This window comes from Cryptomeria japonica, unplaced genomic scaffold (genome assembly GCF_030272615.1).
Source record: "Cryptomeria japonica unplaced genomic scaffold, Sugi_1.0 HiC_scaffold_59, whole genome shotgun sequence".
NCBI lineage: Eukaryota > Viridiplantae > Streptophyta > Pinopsida > Cupressales > Cupressaceae > Cryptomeria > Cryptomeria japonica.
The window spans coordinates 235,021-250,627 of NW_026728881.1; positions in this window are offsets into that span (position 1 = coordinate 235,021).

The following is a 15,607-nucleotide window of genomic DNA, read 5'->3' on the forward strand; positions in this document are numbered from 1 at the left end:
CCCACAAGCTTGAGAATGGGTTTTAAGAGGATCCCACAACTTGATAGCGTACTACTAGCATCCAGCCAACCCCTGAATGAAAGAAAAACAATACGTTTTTTCCAGGCTCCCTCAACCTTAAAAATGGGTTTTACACGGATCCAACAACCAGACAGGAACCAGATCACAATAAAACAACCTGAAAACAACAATCTGGGAAACGGGGTTTTTAAAAGCCACCCTAAACATTTTAAAGGAAAGAACAAGAGGGTTTTTATAGGCTCCCTCAACCCACAAAGCAACTTATGAAGCTGGGTTAATAAAGGAAACCCAAACCCAACTGTGACGGTCACCATGGAAGGATTGACAGGCACCCACAACTAGCAACACGAGCATCAATAGGATTCAAAAAGCTCCCTCACCCCTTCTCTCCACCTCAATAGGAGAAAGAGCCACCTCTATAGGCAAGAGTGGAAATCAAGCCAACCATACACAAAGTCCATTCGCAGTTCGCAGAAGCTGAACCACTCCCTGATACCTTGTCTCCACCTCAAAAGGAGAAAGAGGCACCTCAATAGGACACTGAGGAGAGAAGACCCACTGCTTAAGCAATCCTTGCACAACCCAACACACAAGCAGCCCCTCCACCTCAATAGTAGGGCAACCCAAAGCCAACGGAGAACCAAGAAAAGAGGGAAGAGTAGAAGAGACTCACAACCAGGATGAGACAAGGAAATAAACAAGGGTCTGGTCACACCCAAAAGAAAAAAAACTCCCACCAAAATGACTGCACAAAGCCAAGCTCTAGCAATTTCCTGGATCGAACACCCAACTACCAGTGAGGGTTCTCAATGAGATCCAAGGAAAGAAAGGGAGAAAAAGAACAAGGAGGGAGAATAGAAACAACTACTAGCGCTGTTCAAAAAAATAATAACAACTTCCCATCCTGGTTCATCACAGACCAAGCCCACACTAACCATCACGCACGATAGAGTAGCAAACCTGGGAGCAAAAAAAAAGACATGAGAGAATCTACAACTCCCACAACATCCTCCCAACACCACCCAAAGGCCACCACCACTCCAGATCCATAGGAAAGAATTGCAACTACCGCCATAGGGCACAAAGAAGGTGAAAAAACATGCAGACCCGCTATGTTAAGGAGAAACCAGTCCATGCCCATCATAACACTTGCCTAGCCAAAAACAAAATGAACCACCCAAAACAACGACCCATTTGGCATAGCAAGCCCTGCGACCAACCACTCCTTGCTGCCTTCATCGTCATAAGAGTTAGTGTCCTCGTCCTCCCCTACAGATGCCCTACCGCCCCCACAATCACTTCTCCCACCTTCGCTTATTTCAAAGTTTATTTCATATGCCCTCCACATTAATAATTTGTTGATAATACTTTGATTTTGAGATACTCTTGAATTAGAGAAGTAAGATCTTTGAAGCCTATATTGTTAGGTATGAATCTAACTCGAGTCAAAAAGTTAGTTTTGAGAAGAGCTCTTTATTCTTATTTAACACTCCTATTCTTAGACAGAGAAGAATTGTTGATATTTTGGGTTGTAAAATTGAGGATCTTCCTACAACTTATCTTGGTCTCCCGCTTCATAGTAATGTGATTCATAATTTATTTTGGAATGGGTTGATTGATAGATTCAATTCAGAACTTGTTAGATGGAAAGTTATGCATCTTAGTCAAGCGAGTAAAGTTCAAATGATCAAGGATTTGATTTAGAATATTTTGGTGTATGCTATGAACCTTTTTAAAACTCCCTCAATTTTTTATGAAAGAATTGAAAATATTTAGAAATGCTTTCTCTTGTTTGTCACAGAAGATAGTAAATGTATTCATTTGGCTTCTTGGACCAAGTTTGCTTGCCTTATAAATCTAGTGGTTTGAGTATCAAAAAGCTTGAGGATTTCAATGTTGCTTTGTCAGCTAAGTAATTACAAAGACTTTTCTTTGGAGATTTGGATTGGTGTAAGATTATAGCTGTAAATATGCCCAGGCCATGCTTGGTTTGGGGCAACTCTTGGAGGCTCTTTCTCACCCTACTAAGATGGTGCTTTGGAATAATTTGATCAAGGCCATATGTATTCTCTCTGAGGGTATTAGATGGATTCTAGGGAATGGATGGAGCATTGAATTTTTATATGATTGGTGGATTGGAGATTCCCCTATTTTCGAGGTCCCTTCCTTTAGACCAATTAGGGAGGCTTTCTTGGCCCAATTTGGTGATAAGATGGTGCATTACTTTACTAATGATAGTTGAAGGAACCTTAGTGATTGATCGAGGTCTAGGTGAGCTCCAATTTTTTGAGCTTCTAGCATATTCCTTTCATGGCTTCTTTTCTAGATCATATTATTTGGGGGCCTCCACCCTTTGGATTTTTTTTTTCCACCTTAGCCTTTTCCCTTCCCTATCATCCTAAGTTGACCTTTTCTCTATGGGATTTTCAATCTGGAATTGTAAGTTGATTCTTAAGATTAACATCTTTTTCTGGTTCTTGATTCAAACTAAGATTCTTACTTTGGATAACCTTTGTAAGCATGGTATTTTTCCTGTTAATAAATGCCTTCTTTGTTATTTGCATAAATAGAGAGTGTCAATTATCATTTTATGGAGTGTTGTTTTACCAGATAATTTTGGTCTCTTATCTTGGCCACCTAGAATTTTAATTGGGTCTTCCTTTCCTCTGTCGGGGAGATGTGGTCTCACTGGTCCCCTCCTTCTCTTAATCTATCTTTGAATTTACTTTGGTCTTTGATTATGCCTCATGTGTCTATGTAGATCTGAAAACAAGAGAAACAACTGTGTCTTTAGGGATGTACTTCTCCCTTTTAAGGTGGTGTTTTAGAGGATTCGTACAGTTGTAAAGGATAATTTCTAGATTGTACTTAAGGATGTTAATCTTGGCTTGCCTCCTATATATATTAATGCTTCAGATCAGTAGTCTCCTATTAATTGGGGTTCAAATTTTGATATTTCTAGAACTTTGGGAAATGTTAAAACCTCTAGAACTAATGTTAAATGGTCTACTCCATTTTTTGATTCGGTGAAGGTTAATTTTGACGGGGCAGCTAAGGGGAATCCTGGGCCAACTAGTTGTGGGGTGTGCTGAGTGATGATTATGGCAGGCTCCTTTTGCAAATGGCACTCCCTTTGGGAATCAAGTCCAACCACCTGGCTGAAGCCTCATCTATTTTTAATTCCTTCAAGTTAGCTCTTGATCTTGGTTCTTGGAAGGTTTAGATTGAGGATGATTCACTCAACATAATTAATTGTTTAAACTTATTACATACTTCAAGTTGTTCCATTAAATATTTGGTGAAGGTTGTGTTAAACATTATCAAGGATTTTGATAGTTTGTATATTTATGATATTTTTAGGGAAGGTAATTCTCTTGCGGATGCTTTTGAAAATATTGGTGCATTCCAAAGACAAGGATTTTATTGGAATGGGATTGACCCTCTTCCCCCTAACATTGAGGACAATATGAAACTTGATATTCGTTGCAAATGTGATGATGATGATTATCACTGGTTGTCATTTCAAAGTCAACATAATGGTTGTCATTGATGTCCTTGGTGTTGGTGATCCAGTTGATGTGTTCTTGGAACGTTTGGTGCTATAAAAGTTGTGTTTTAGCATGGGTTAATTGAGTTGATGGCAATCTGGATAGTTTTATCTATTGGATATGGTGTTGATTGATTGTATTCATGTGTATCTTGATTCCATTCTTTTTTTTTACTGGGCAATGATTTTTGGAGATAGATTAAGTCCAGAATTCGAGGTTTGGTGTAGCGTATGAGCCATGATTTGGTTCTGGAATTTGTAATGGATGTAACATGTTGATATGATCATTATTGTTCATTGTGGTATCATCTAATTCTCATTCCTTCCCACCATAAGAATGTTTAGTGTTGACCTATTTTAGATCTCACTCTTGGCCAACTAAGAAGATTATGTTTCTTGGAGATAATATATATATATATATATATATGAGGAAGATTTGAATGAATTTATATAAAAAAATATGGTATTATTATTGAAGATATGCTAGATTGAAAAGGAAAGATCTGATAGTTGGAAATGGGTGAGAGTGCATTGGTATTGAGGTATCAGAAGCAGTCTAGTCTTGCAGATTGAGATTCAGTGGTGGATTCTTTCTTTTCTAAATTATTCCTTTATTTCTTCGATAGTGAGCCTTTTTCTGGGTAGTGTTCTCTCTCATAGTGAGGATCCTAGCAGTGAGCCACCCTTTGTAAAAATCACCTTAACCCGTGTCACCTTAACCCGTGTTTTATATTGAGAACTAACATTCTCTATGGTTTTTCCCTTCTTGGGTTTTCCACGTTATATCTGGTGTTCATTGTGTGATCTATTGTATGTTTATATGTTCATGCTATATTTTTCTTAAATAATTTTATTGGTCACTATAGATATGCAAAAGGGTTAGAAGAAATTGATTTAATTTTTTCATCTAATTCATTCCCCCTATCAGTTGCTCGGATATTCAACTATTGGTATCAGAGATTTGGTTACTTGGAGAAGAGCTTATCTGCTTGAGGTAGATCTTGATCCAATGGCACATAAATTGACTATTCCTATTTTTGAAGGATCCGAATATAGTTTTTGGAAATTAAAGATTAGAGGCTACCTGATCTCTTTGGGATACAACACTTGGAAAGCAGTGGAAACTTAGTATATTCAATCGGAAAATGGTCTTAGTACTCTAGATAAGGTTCAAGCTTATGAAGTGAATGAAAAGGCACGGTATGCTATGTTTAGTACTTTATCAAAGATTGAATTGACAATGATTATTTCGTTGAATACTACTCATGAGGTTTGGAAAAAGTTGAGAGATATCTATGAAGGAAGTGACAGAGTTAAATTATCAAAGAAGATAAAAACTAATCACAGATATGAGAACTTGAAAATGGAAGAAGGAGAAGATATAACAACCGATTTTTATAAGGTTGATAGTGCGGTAAATGAAATCAGAGAACTTGGTGTCAGCTTGTTGGATGAATACATAATTGAGAAGATTCTAATGTCCCTACCAGAAAGCTACAATGATAAGATCTTGACTAATGAAGAAACCTATGATCGGAAGAAATTTACAAGAGTGAAGCCTTATGGTACTCTATTAGGATTTGAGAGAGGTAAGCTTGGAAAACACAAAGCTAAGATCGAGTCTACCTTCAAAGCATCTAACGAAGATCCAGAAGATGAAATTTTAGATGAGACGAAAGCAAGCTTTGTGAGAAAACTGAAGAGAGACACCGACAAATACAAAGGTATGTTACCTTTTAAATGCTTTAGATGTGAAAAGATTGGTCACATTGCTACTAGATGTTCGGGAAAAGGTTCAAGACAAAGGTCTAGAGAAGGTAAAGGAAAATTTAATAAGAGAGCCTATTATGTCAAAGATGATGTTGGTATTTTAGATGATGATTTAAATTATGAAGATGGTGATTGCTTGTTTTGGTAAAAAGAGATGTAACAAAGATTGATATTCCTAAGGTGGTTGCTACTGTTGTACATGTTAGAAGAGATAGAAATGAATGATTGATTTATAGTGGATGCTGAAATCATATGACTCATGACTAAAGTAAGTTTGTGAAACTTGAAAAGTACGATGGTAGTTTTGTTAGGTTCAGAGATGATCAAACAACACAAATTGTGGGATTGGTTCTATTTCTTTTGATGGAAAGAACAATACTGATAATGTTTACTATGTTAATGGTTTTCATCTTAATATTTTGAGTGTTGGACAAATGTGTGAAAATGGTTACAACGTTGTTTTTCAAGATGATGGTTGTGAGATCTAGAAAGAATCTGAAATTGTTATTGTAGCAGGGAAAAAGATTGGTGGAACATGTATTTCTTGGAAGGAGATGCAAACAATTGTTTGTTATCTTAGATCAATGATATCTGACTCTGGCACCAAAGGACATGTCATATCAATTTTGACAACTTGGTGAAGATTAGCTCATCAAGTGTAGTGAGAGATTTACCGAGTTCGACCAAACCAACAAAATTTGTAGAGAATGTAAACTTTGAAGTAGATGAAAGGAAAATACAAAATAATTTAGAGCACTTGTCCACTAGGTTGTTGAATTTAGTGCACACAAAACTATGCGGTCCGACCAAAACAAGAAGTATACAAGGTGAGAAGCATTTCATGTTGTTGATTGATGATTATTCTAGAATTTCATGGTTTGCATTTTTGAGAGAGAAGCTAGAAGCATTAGAGAAATTCAAGATATTTAAGGCTCAAGTTGAAAATGAAGTTGATAGAAAAATTAAGTGTTTGAGGTCTAATAGAGGAGGAGAATTTAATTCGGAAGAGTTCAACAACTTTTGTGAGAGACATGGTATTAGAAAATAGTCATCTTCCCCTAGAACACTGCAACAGAATGGTGTAGTGGAAAGGATGAACCAAATAATTCAAGATGCAACCAAAATAGTGATCAACAGAGAAGTCTACTGGAGAGAAGCATTTCATACTATAGTCTACAATCCTAACGTAATTTTATATAAGAAAATACATGGAAATACATCTTATGAGCTATGACATGGTAGAAAGTCGACAGTGAAATATTTTAAGGTATTTGGAAGAAACTGCTACATCCGGAGAGATGAAGATAATCTTGGAAAATTTGACAATAGAGAAGATGAAGGCATATTCCTAGGATATTCAACAAAGAGGAAAGCATATCAGCGTTGTAATATAAGGCTAAACAAGATTGTTGAAAGTGAAAATGCGAAGGTTGATGAATACATTTCTAAAGAGTCTGACAAATTGGTAGGTTATGAGTCTGATGAATCGACTGACAGAAAAAGTGGAGAGAAGATCGAAGAAGGAGAAGAAGAAAAGAAAGATTAGGAAGCTTCAACTTCTACATCTAAGACATTGAGATATGTTTAGAAGAATCATTTAGTGGACCGTTTTTTCAGAGATACAAACAAAGGAATTATCACAAGAAGCAAAGCAGCTCAAGAACAAGTTTTGTTATGTTAACTTTTAGAGATTGAATTGAAAACAATAGAAGAAGCTTGCAATTATCAGAATTGGATGAAGGTAATGATAGAAGAGTTGGACACAATTGAGAATAATTCAACATGGGAACTAGTTAATAAAATGACATATAAGAATGTGATTGGAACAAAGTGGGTATTCTAGAACAAGCTCAATGAAGCTGGAAATGTTATGAGAAATAAAGAAATATTGGTTTGTAAAGGTTACACTTTGATTGAAGAGATTAATTTTGACGAGACATATGGCCTGGTTGCTCGGATGGAGGAAATTAGGATGCTTTTGGCTTTTGTAGCTTATAAGGATTTCAAGGTTTATCAGATGGATGTGAAATCAACATTTTTGATGTCCTTGGTGTTGGTGATCCAAAAGATGAACTCCTGAAACCTTTGGTACTCTGGAAGTTATGTTTCAACATGGGTTAATTGAGTTGATCTGTCAATCTAGATATTTTTGTCTATTAGATATGGTGTTGATTAATTGTATTCATGTGTATCTTGATTCCATTCTTATTTTCATTGTATTGGGCAATGATTTTTGGGTCTGGATTAAGTCTAGAATTTGAGGTTGTGTAGTAGCTTTGGTGTAGTGTAAGTCATGTTTCGGGTCCAAAATTTATAATGGATGTAACATTTTGATCTGACAATTGTTCTCCATTGTGGTATGGTTTACTTCTGATTCCTTCCCACCACAATAAGGTTTAGTGTTGACCTATTTTAGAACTCTCTCTTGGCCGATTTAGAAGATTATGTTTCCCTGAGACAATATATATATGTATATATATGTATATATATACATATATATGTATATATATACATATATATGTATATATATATACATAGATATACATATATATACATACATATATATATATGTATCTATACATGTATATATACATGTATACATGTATACATATATACATGTGTAAATGTATATATACATGTATAGATATATGTATACATGTATACATGTATATATACATGTATAGATACATATATATATACATATATACATATATATATACATGTATATATGTATACATGTATATATGTAGATATATATACATGTATATATATACATGTATATACATGTATATATATACATGTATATACATGTATATATATACATGTATGTACATATATACATGTATATATATATACATATATACATGTATATATGTATTTATATAAAAGAAAGATCTAAATGAATTTATATAGAAAAAGTGTCGCATTTCTATTGAATGCGATATTGGAAAGGAAAGATCTGATTTTTGGCAATATGTGAGAGTGCATTGGTACTGAGCTACCAGAAGTAGTCTGGTGTTTCAGATTGAGATTCATTGGTGGATTCTTTCTTTTCATTTTTTGTTTCTTCAGTAGTCGACCTTTTTTCTGGGCAATGAGCCCTCTTGAAGTGAGTATTCTAACAATGAGAAACCCTTTGTAAAAATTACCTTAACTGGTGTCACCTAAACCAATATTTTATATTGAGAACTAACATTCTCTGTGATTTTTCGCTTTCTGGGTTTTCCACATCATATCTAGTGTTCATTGTGTGATTTGTTGTATGTTTATGTTTTCATGCTATATCTATCTTAATTAATTCTATTGGTTACTCCAGATGTGCAAAAGGGTTACATGAAATTGATTTATGTTTTTCAACTAATTCAAGCCCCTCTCAGTTGCCTGGATATTTAACAATATTAACCACCTTGGTTAACTTGTTTTTGTCTATGTGGGTGATTATATTTTTCAACCTATCCTTTCTTCATTATTTGATCTGTTTTAATGATGATAGTTAGGTATTTTTCCCCCTTGGTGCTCACTAGCTAACTATTTCCAGTTGGATTGTGGGTGATATTAGTACCCAGTTTCTTGGTTTTTAGATTTCCTTATTTCAAATAGCGCTTTTAAGGGCTTCAATTGAGACTATGTTGTTGGGTGGTCAATTGTGGGGTAGGCATTTCTTTGTTATTTTATGTGTGGGCTCCATCATGGCGGGGGACATACATCAATAGGAGTCCATTTCCTCTGATGACATTCATGGTGGGGTTTTTAGGGCTTTGATTATGACTGTTGTTGGGGTAGGCATTTCTTTTTTATTTTATATGTGGGATCCATAATAGGAGGAGAGACATCAATAGGAGCGCATTTCCTCTGACGAAATGCACATAAAAGAGAAAAATTTGTGGATTTTTACTTAATGTGGGGTTACACCCTTTTTAGAGAATCCTCATGGCTTTGATCCAAAGGTAACAAAGATTTTTGGTAGATAATGGATGCACTTTATTTTTTTGAAATGACAATAAAAGCTCAGATTTCACAAAGGAGTTGATTGTGGAGCTTATTGGGCTGCCTATGGAAGGAACAAACAATTTCAAGGGCAAAATCTTCTGAGTCCATGGTGAAAACCTTTCTAAAATATGGAGAGGGGTTGAATCTTGTCAACAATTCAAACATTTCTTACCAAGTAGACACCCTTAAACCCCTTTGGGTGGGTGTGGCTAAGGTCCTTATACAATATTTTACCTTAGATGGGTGGTTTACCAAAATCTATGGTGGTCATTTTTCTCGGCTTAAACACTTTAGAAATAAGTTCTTCGTTTGTTTCCATTCTATCTCTTATCATCCTTGGAAGCCAATATTAAAGAACATAATAAGAAGCAAAGAAACCCTAATCTTCATGAGGGCTCGATCCTTCTAATTATGGAACAATTCAATGCCCTCCCATTTTCCTCTAAGTGAAAATATCAAGGTTATCCCCCTTTGCACTCGGTGAATAGGTGTCAAAGGAGGGTATGTAGAGAAATATAGGGGAATGTGATGATGATTCAGAGGATGAGGACTAGCAAACAAAGGATGAAACTTCCTCAAAGTAAAACAAGAATAATGTGTCAGAGGAGAAGAAAAAGAGAATCTCATTAAATTCAGTATAAAAAGAAAGATTTGTTAAATTAAATAATTTTACATGCATGATTCTCCTAGATGACTTGATGAGGAGTTAGATGCTGAGGAGGTTGACAAGAACCAAAATTTGGAAGGGGAGAATTTTTTGGGCGAAAGGGAGAATGTGATGGGTGGAGGAGAAGGCTTCTTGGGAGTTCCCCTTCCCCTTGATCTTTTAATTATGCTAATCAAGAGAGAATTAATAATCCTCCCTTTCCTAGGGATCTTTAAAAATAGTCCCCTTTCCTTGGAAGTGACCCTGGGAATCTAGCTATTTTTTGGGTATTAATAGGGATGCCATAGTAGACTAGTTTAGGATTTCCTAAGAGCCTTTTTTAGAAATCAATCAAGTTAATACCAACATCCAATCCATTAAAAGAAAAGTGGTTATTTTGGAGCAAGGTGATGGTCGATATTCGTTTAGGGATCCTGTTGACAATGTGATCTCTTATGAGGAAAAAGACAAAATGCTCTCTATCTTAGAAAACATGACCAAATATGTTTCTCACTTGAAGACTATGAAGGTAGACTTGGGCTATTGAAGCCAAGATGAAGAGAATTAATTATAACCTCACTAATCTATTAGCATGAGCCTTAAAACCATTCACAGCAATGTAGAAGGGGATAAAACTTTTGTGAATCAGTGGTAGACTATGTAGGCTTTGAAGTTTGGGGGCAACATTTCAATTAATATCAACCTAGTCGAGAAGAGTAACTAGAATAAGGATGATAGTGTAGGTCCATCATCTCAAACCCATGGACATCTCAAGAACGCTAGGGAGCTAAAGCAAACATAGAATTGCAAGATCTGATGAACATTACCCAAAATATGGAACAAATGAAAGTTGAGTTTGCTAAAGCCCTGAAGAATTTGTGTTAGGTTTTATATTTTCTTTTGTTGGCCTACTATTTTAGGGTTCTGTATTCTAGGTAATTTTTGTGTTGTTGTTTGGCTATGTGTTTTCTATTTGCAGCTCTTTGTACTCAGGGTTTTCAGATCCCTTCAAAACCATTTTTTCCTTAATAATAAACCATACCCAATTTGAAATTCTGTTTAGTAAGTTGGCATGCATCAAGTAGGATTAGAGGAAGTTCATTTGTGTCAAGAAGAAGACCTATAGGTAGCCAATATGACATATAGAAACAAGGGTTGAAGAGGAAGAAGACAAAGAGGCTTTGAGCTCGATATTACAGACATAGTTAGAGGTTTAATATGGAAAATGGACACATTGGAGATGTCTCAGAGAAGAGGAGCCCATATAGAGGACGTCAATGAAAATGTCAAAGAGTATACTGTTGAAGGGGGAGATAATGTGAATCAACTCAGGCTTGATCAAAGAGAGGAGATATTCATCAAGGCCATCACCTGGATTAATTTGAAGCTACAATTTAATCCTTCAAATTTTGAAGGAGGTTTAAATGAAAAGGAATTGCTAGATTAAGGAATTTATTGAATGTATGAAGCCTCCATTGTACTTCGGAATCTTCTTCAAATGCTCTTAGATATTTATCATGTTTAAAAAAGAGAATGTAGAGGAGAGTATTTACTACCGTTGAGATGAAAATATCTTGTGTAGGAAACCAACCTTCGATACATCACTTAATTTTCACTCTCGTGAGCCAAGAAGATTGATATGGAAGAAAGGAAACAAACTAAACTATGTCTATAAACATAAAATACTACATAAGAAAGGAATATCAAATAGTCAAAATATTTTGATTATAGAAAAAGAAATCTCTATAAATGCATACTTTACCCATGAACTGGTGAAGCCTTAGCCTTGGATACCAATGTGCCAGAGGGACATCTACACATTGCGGTGTCATATGTAGAAACAAAAAATAGAAAAGCACCAAAAGTCACACCAAAAAGAATCTCATGCACTATGAAACTATTCATCACCAACACACACTCATATAGGGCAACATGTTGGGGTTGTATAGGGGTTTGCCTTATTCAAACCCCTGTTTCTATGTTTATACCTCCATAGACAACTAGATACATAGATTGGATAAAATAAAAGATTAGATTGTGCAATAGAAACAAACTCTTCTTAATGGAGGAAACCCACTATTATTTGAGATAAAATGTTAATTTGATTAATTCAAATAGATAATAAATACATTTAGAGACTAGTGACATGATGTTATATTGAAAAAAAATACATACAAGAGATAAGAGAGAAAGGAAAACATTACATAGGAAAGACCCCTCTCTTGAAATAATGGCACGATTGTAAGCAAGATAATAATTGTTTTTTATTTTCATGAGTGCAGATTTTGGTAGAGTTTTATTACTAGTGTGAGAGATAGATATCCGAGAGTGTGAATGTTGCAAAATGAAAGAGAAAGAAGAGTTTTTCTGCTCAAAATGAGTGGGAATAGCCATTTTGAATGTGCCCAAAAGAAGGGACATGCATCAAAAGAGGCTCGATGTAGAATATATCCAATTTAAATCTAAAATCATTTCGGGACGTTTGTGCGCTACATACATGTATTCTCACCACTCTCCCATTTGACCAAATCAATCCCACATTTGGATTAGGGGTTGCTAATGCTTCATCTTTAAAATCCATGATGCTGGAATGATAGTATCTTGATTATTATTTTTTATTATAAACACACCGAGCCTATTGCATAAGTGTCATTAATGCACTAGGTGTAGTTTACGACACTAAATTTTTCCCCCACTTTGTAGGACTACTCAACTCAAGGGAACAAGTGCACTAAACTAACTTAGAAATTTGTGTTCATAGAACTCATGCAGTGTATTAAATGCATTAATTACTTTAAAAAGGGATATTGTAGAGGCCACCAAGGTCAACAAGGAAAATACGAATGGTGACCCCAGTGCCCAACAAAAAAATATAGTGTTTGACATGAATATTCAAGTACCATAAAATCAAAAAAAAATTTAGCGCCAAAAATAAGGAAGCTCTTTGGCAAGAAGAATTATCAAGCTACATATTTTGTCACAATATTCATGTAAAAGGGTAATATATTGTAATAATGAAATAGGTATAATGATCAGATACTTATTCTTCAAAATGTTTTATGTTATCTTCTGTGATATACTCTTATTTGACCTACTATTAATACCACACTATATTTGTATTAGATATTTTAATTTCATGTAATTTTTCCTCTTCTTATTGCCTTTCTTCTACTTTTCCTTCTCCTTCTCATTGACCTTCTTCTTCTAATTTTACTTAGATTTTTGTCGTTCCTTTCCTTTTGTGTCTTGTTCCTCTTCTTGTTCTTGTCCCTCTTCACGGGTGATCCCACAATACTTCTTGAGTCCCCTCCCTTTTGTATGTTTAACCCTATTTGACCCATTACTTGTAATCAATCTAAGAAACATCTATGTGGGTATTAATTTATGATTTATAACTTATTGTAGTTATTTTTAATCCCCTCATATATTAAAAAATATCAAATTTCCATAAAATTTAAGTATGAGAGCTCTCTACTTGATTTCCTCGGTGTTTTCTATGTTTGCCAAATTCATATAGTTTCAAAGTTTCAGTTTATGTCACATCTTTCTCGTCAATCCTAACCTCCTAATACATCACCTTTAAAAAGAATTGAGTCTTTCAAGTTGGACCATTGGACATTCCCATCCCAAATACCATTTACCTGTTAAAATTGATATCCTAATCCCTTGTCCTCTGAACATTTTCTAAGTCTATTTCTTCAACCTTTAGACTTGGCCTTCCCTTCATACCTTCCTCAATCCTCTAAAATATTCAAAGGCCCTTTTAATAACTTTTAAAGTTGGACTTTTAAGATTCCCTCGGTCCCCATGCTTCCTTCTAGGAGTTTAACTTTTCTATATGCTTATCAACTTGTCAGGATTTCGTCCATCCACCTACTTTAAGGGATGTTTACCTCAATACTCTCAATATGCAAACACAAACAATGAAGAAGTGTCTCATGCATCAAGTTAAAATGTTTACAAAATATTTGACATGAAAGAGAGAAAAAAGCAAGTATTGGTTTTGGACAATATGAAGGTTTAAGAACCTTATAAATCCTCAACATGATTCTGTGAGGGGAAATGCTCTAAACTGAAGATGATGTGAATAGGTATTATCGATTTCATGTAGGCTTTGAAACACTTTGAATCACCATTTAAAATCAAATAAAGATGCATAGGCAAAAGAATTACAAGGTGTATGAGTTTTCAAACCATTCAAAAGTGTGGTCCATATTTCAAAAGCTCACTATTGTGCCAACAATATGACATGGTTCATAATAGGAAAAAAGATCTAACATATCAAGTAAGCATAGCTAAAATAATTATTTTAATTTTAGAAAGAGATATAATGAATAATAGCATGCTAAATATCTCTAATAAATGTCGCCTATCCTTTTGCAATGCTCGTGATTCCATTAGTGGTTGATAAGCCCCTACAATCACCAAATTTAATTTTGCAAGTGCCACAAAGGTATATATTTTAGCCAAAATGACGTATATTTAAGAAGTAAAAATGAATGAAATGGGTTTTTTTTCCCTAATTATTTTTGTGGTTACTATCATAGATCATGATAAACTTAAGACAATATCTAGATTCTATTTGCAATATATTTTCTAGGTTTCCTCACTTCATTTCATGCTAGACCTATAGGAGTGATGAATGAAATTACTAAAACGTTTTTCACAATTTTTTGAATGTGACTGTTAAATAATAGTTAATTGTGAGTGGGACATCACAATTTTCCTTGAATATTTAACAATTTCCTAGTACCAAGTCTCCCAAGAGTTGCTAAACGCTAATAAATGATAGATCTAATGATATATCTATATGAACTAGTAGTTCATTTAAATAATTGGTCACTAAACCAATTCTAAGGTATAGTAATTTTTTTTAGTGTTATAGAGAATTGAACATATAAATTGTAAATGAATGGATGCACTTTATATTAGTATAGTAAAGATTTAATAATGCACATTTTTGTAGTTGTATATCTCCATTATTTTATGTCAAGACTCATAGAAGTATTATAATTGCATTTTTAATCATCTGCTCTAGCCACATGTATTGATACAAAAGAAACACTGGTTGTGTGACAACATATAATACACTAGAATCTTTTTCAATTATCATTTTTTATTTATTAAATCCCTATCTCACTAGAACATGAGATGGGTTAGGATAAGGGCTTTAAATGTATATTATGATTAACATTGATCACAACTAGATCGACTAATATGTGAAAAATGAGGAGAATGAAATCGATTGCAAACCAATTTATTTAGCCACTTGGCCCTGATTCTGACTTGTTACTCACAAAACAAGACCTCATGGCACACCCACAAACATGAACATTGAACATTATAGTAAATTTAATTTGTGACATATAAACACTAATTACATGTGTATTCAAATTACTAACGTAGAAGGTAGCCTAGGAATCATAACTTTGGGTGAGGAGGTTAGACTGAATGTCGCAGGCATGGGAGAAACACAAGGGAAATCTATATGCGAAAACAAACACTCTCAAATCACTTATTAACATAACTATGGTTTTCCAATGAAGGGACCACACATGCACAAATATAGGACCTAATTCAAATGAATGAGGATTAGACCAACCTCCAAAACGGGGCTCAGTAATTTCCATTGG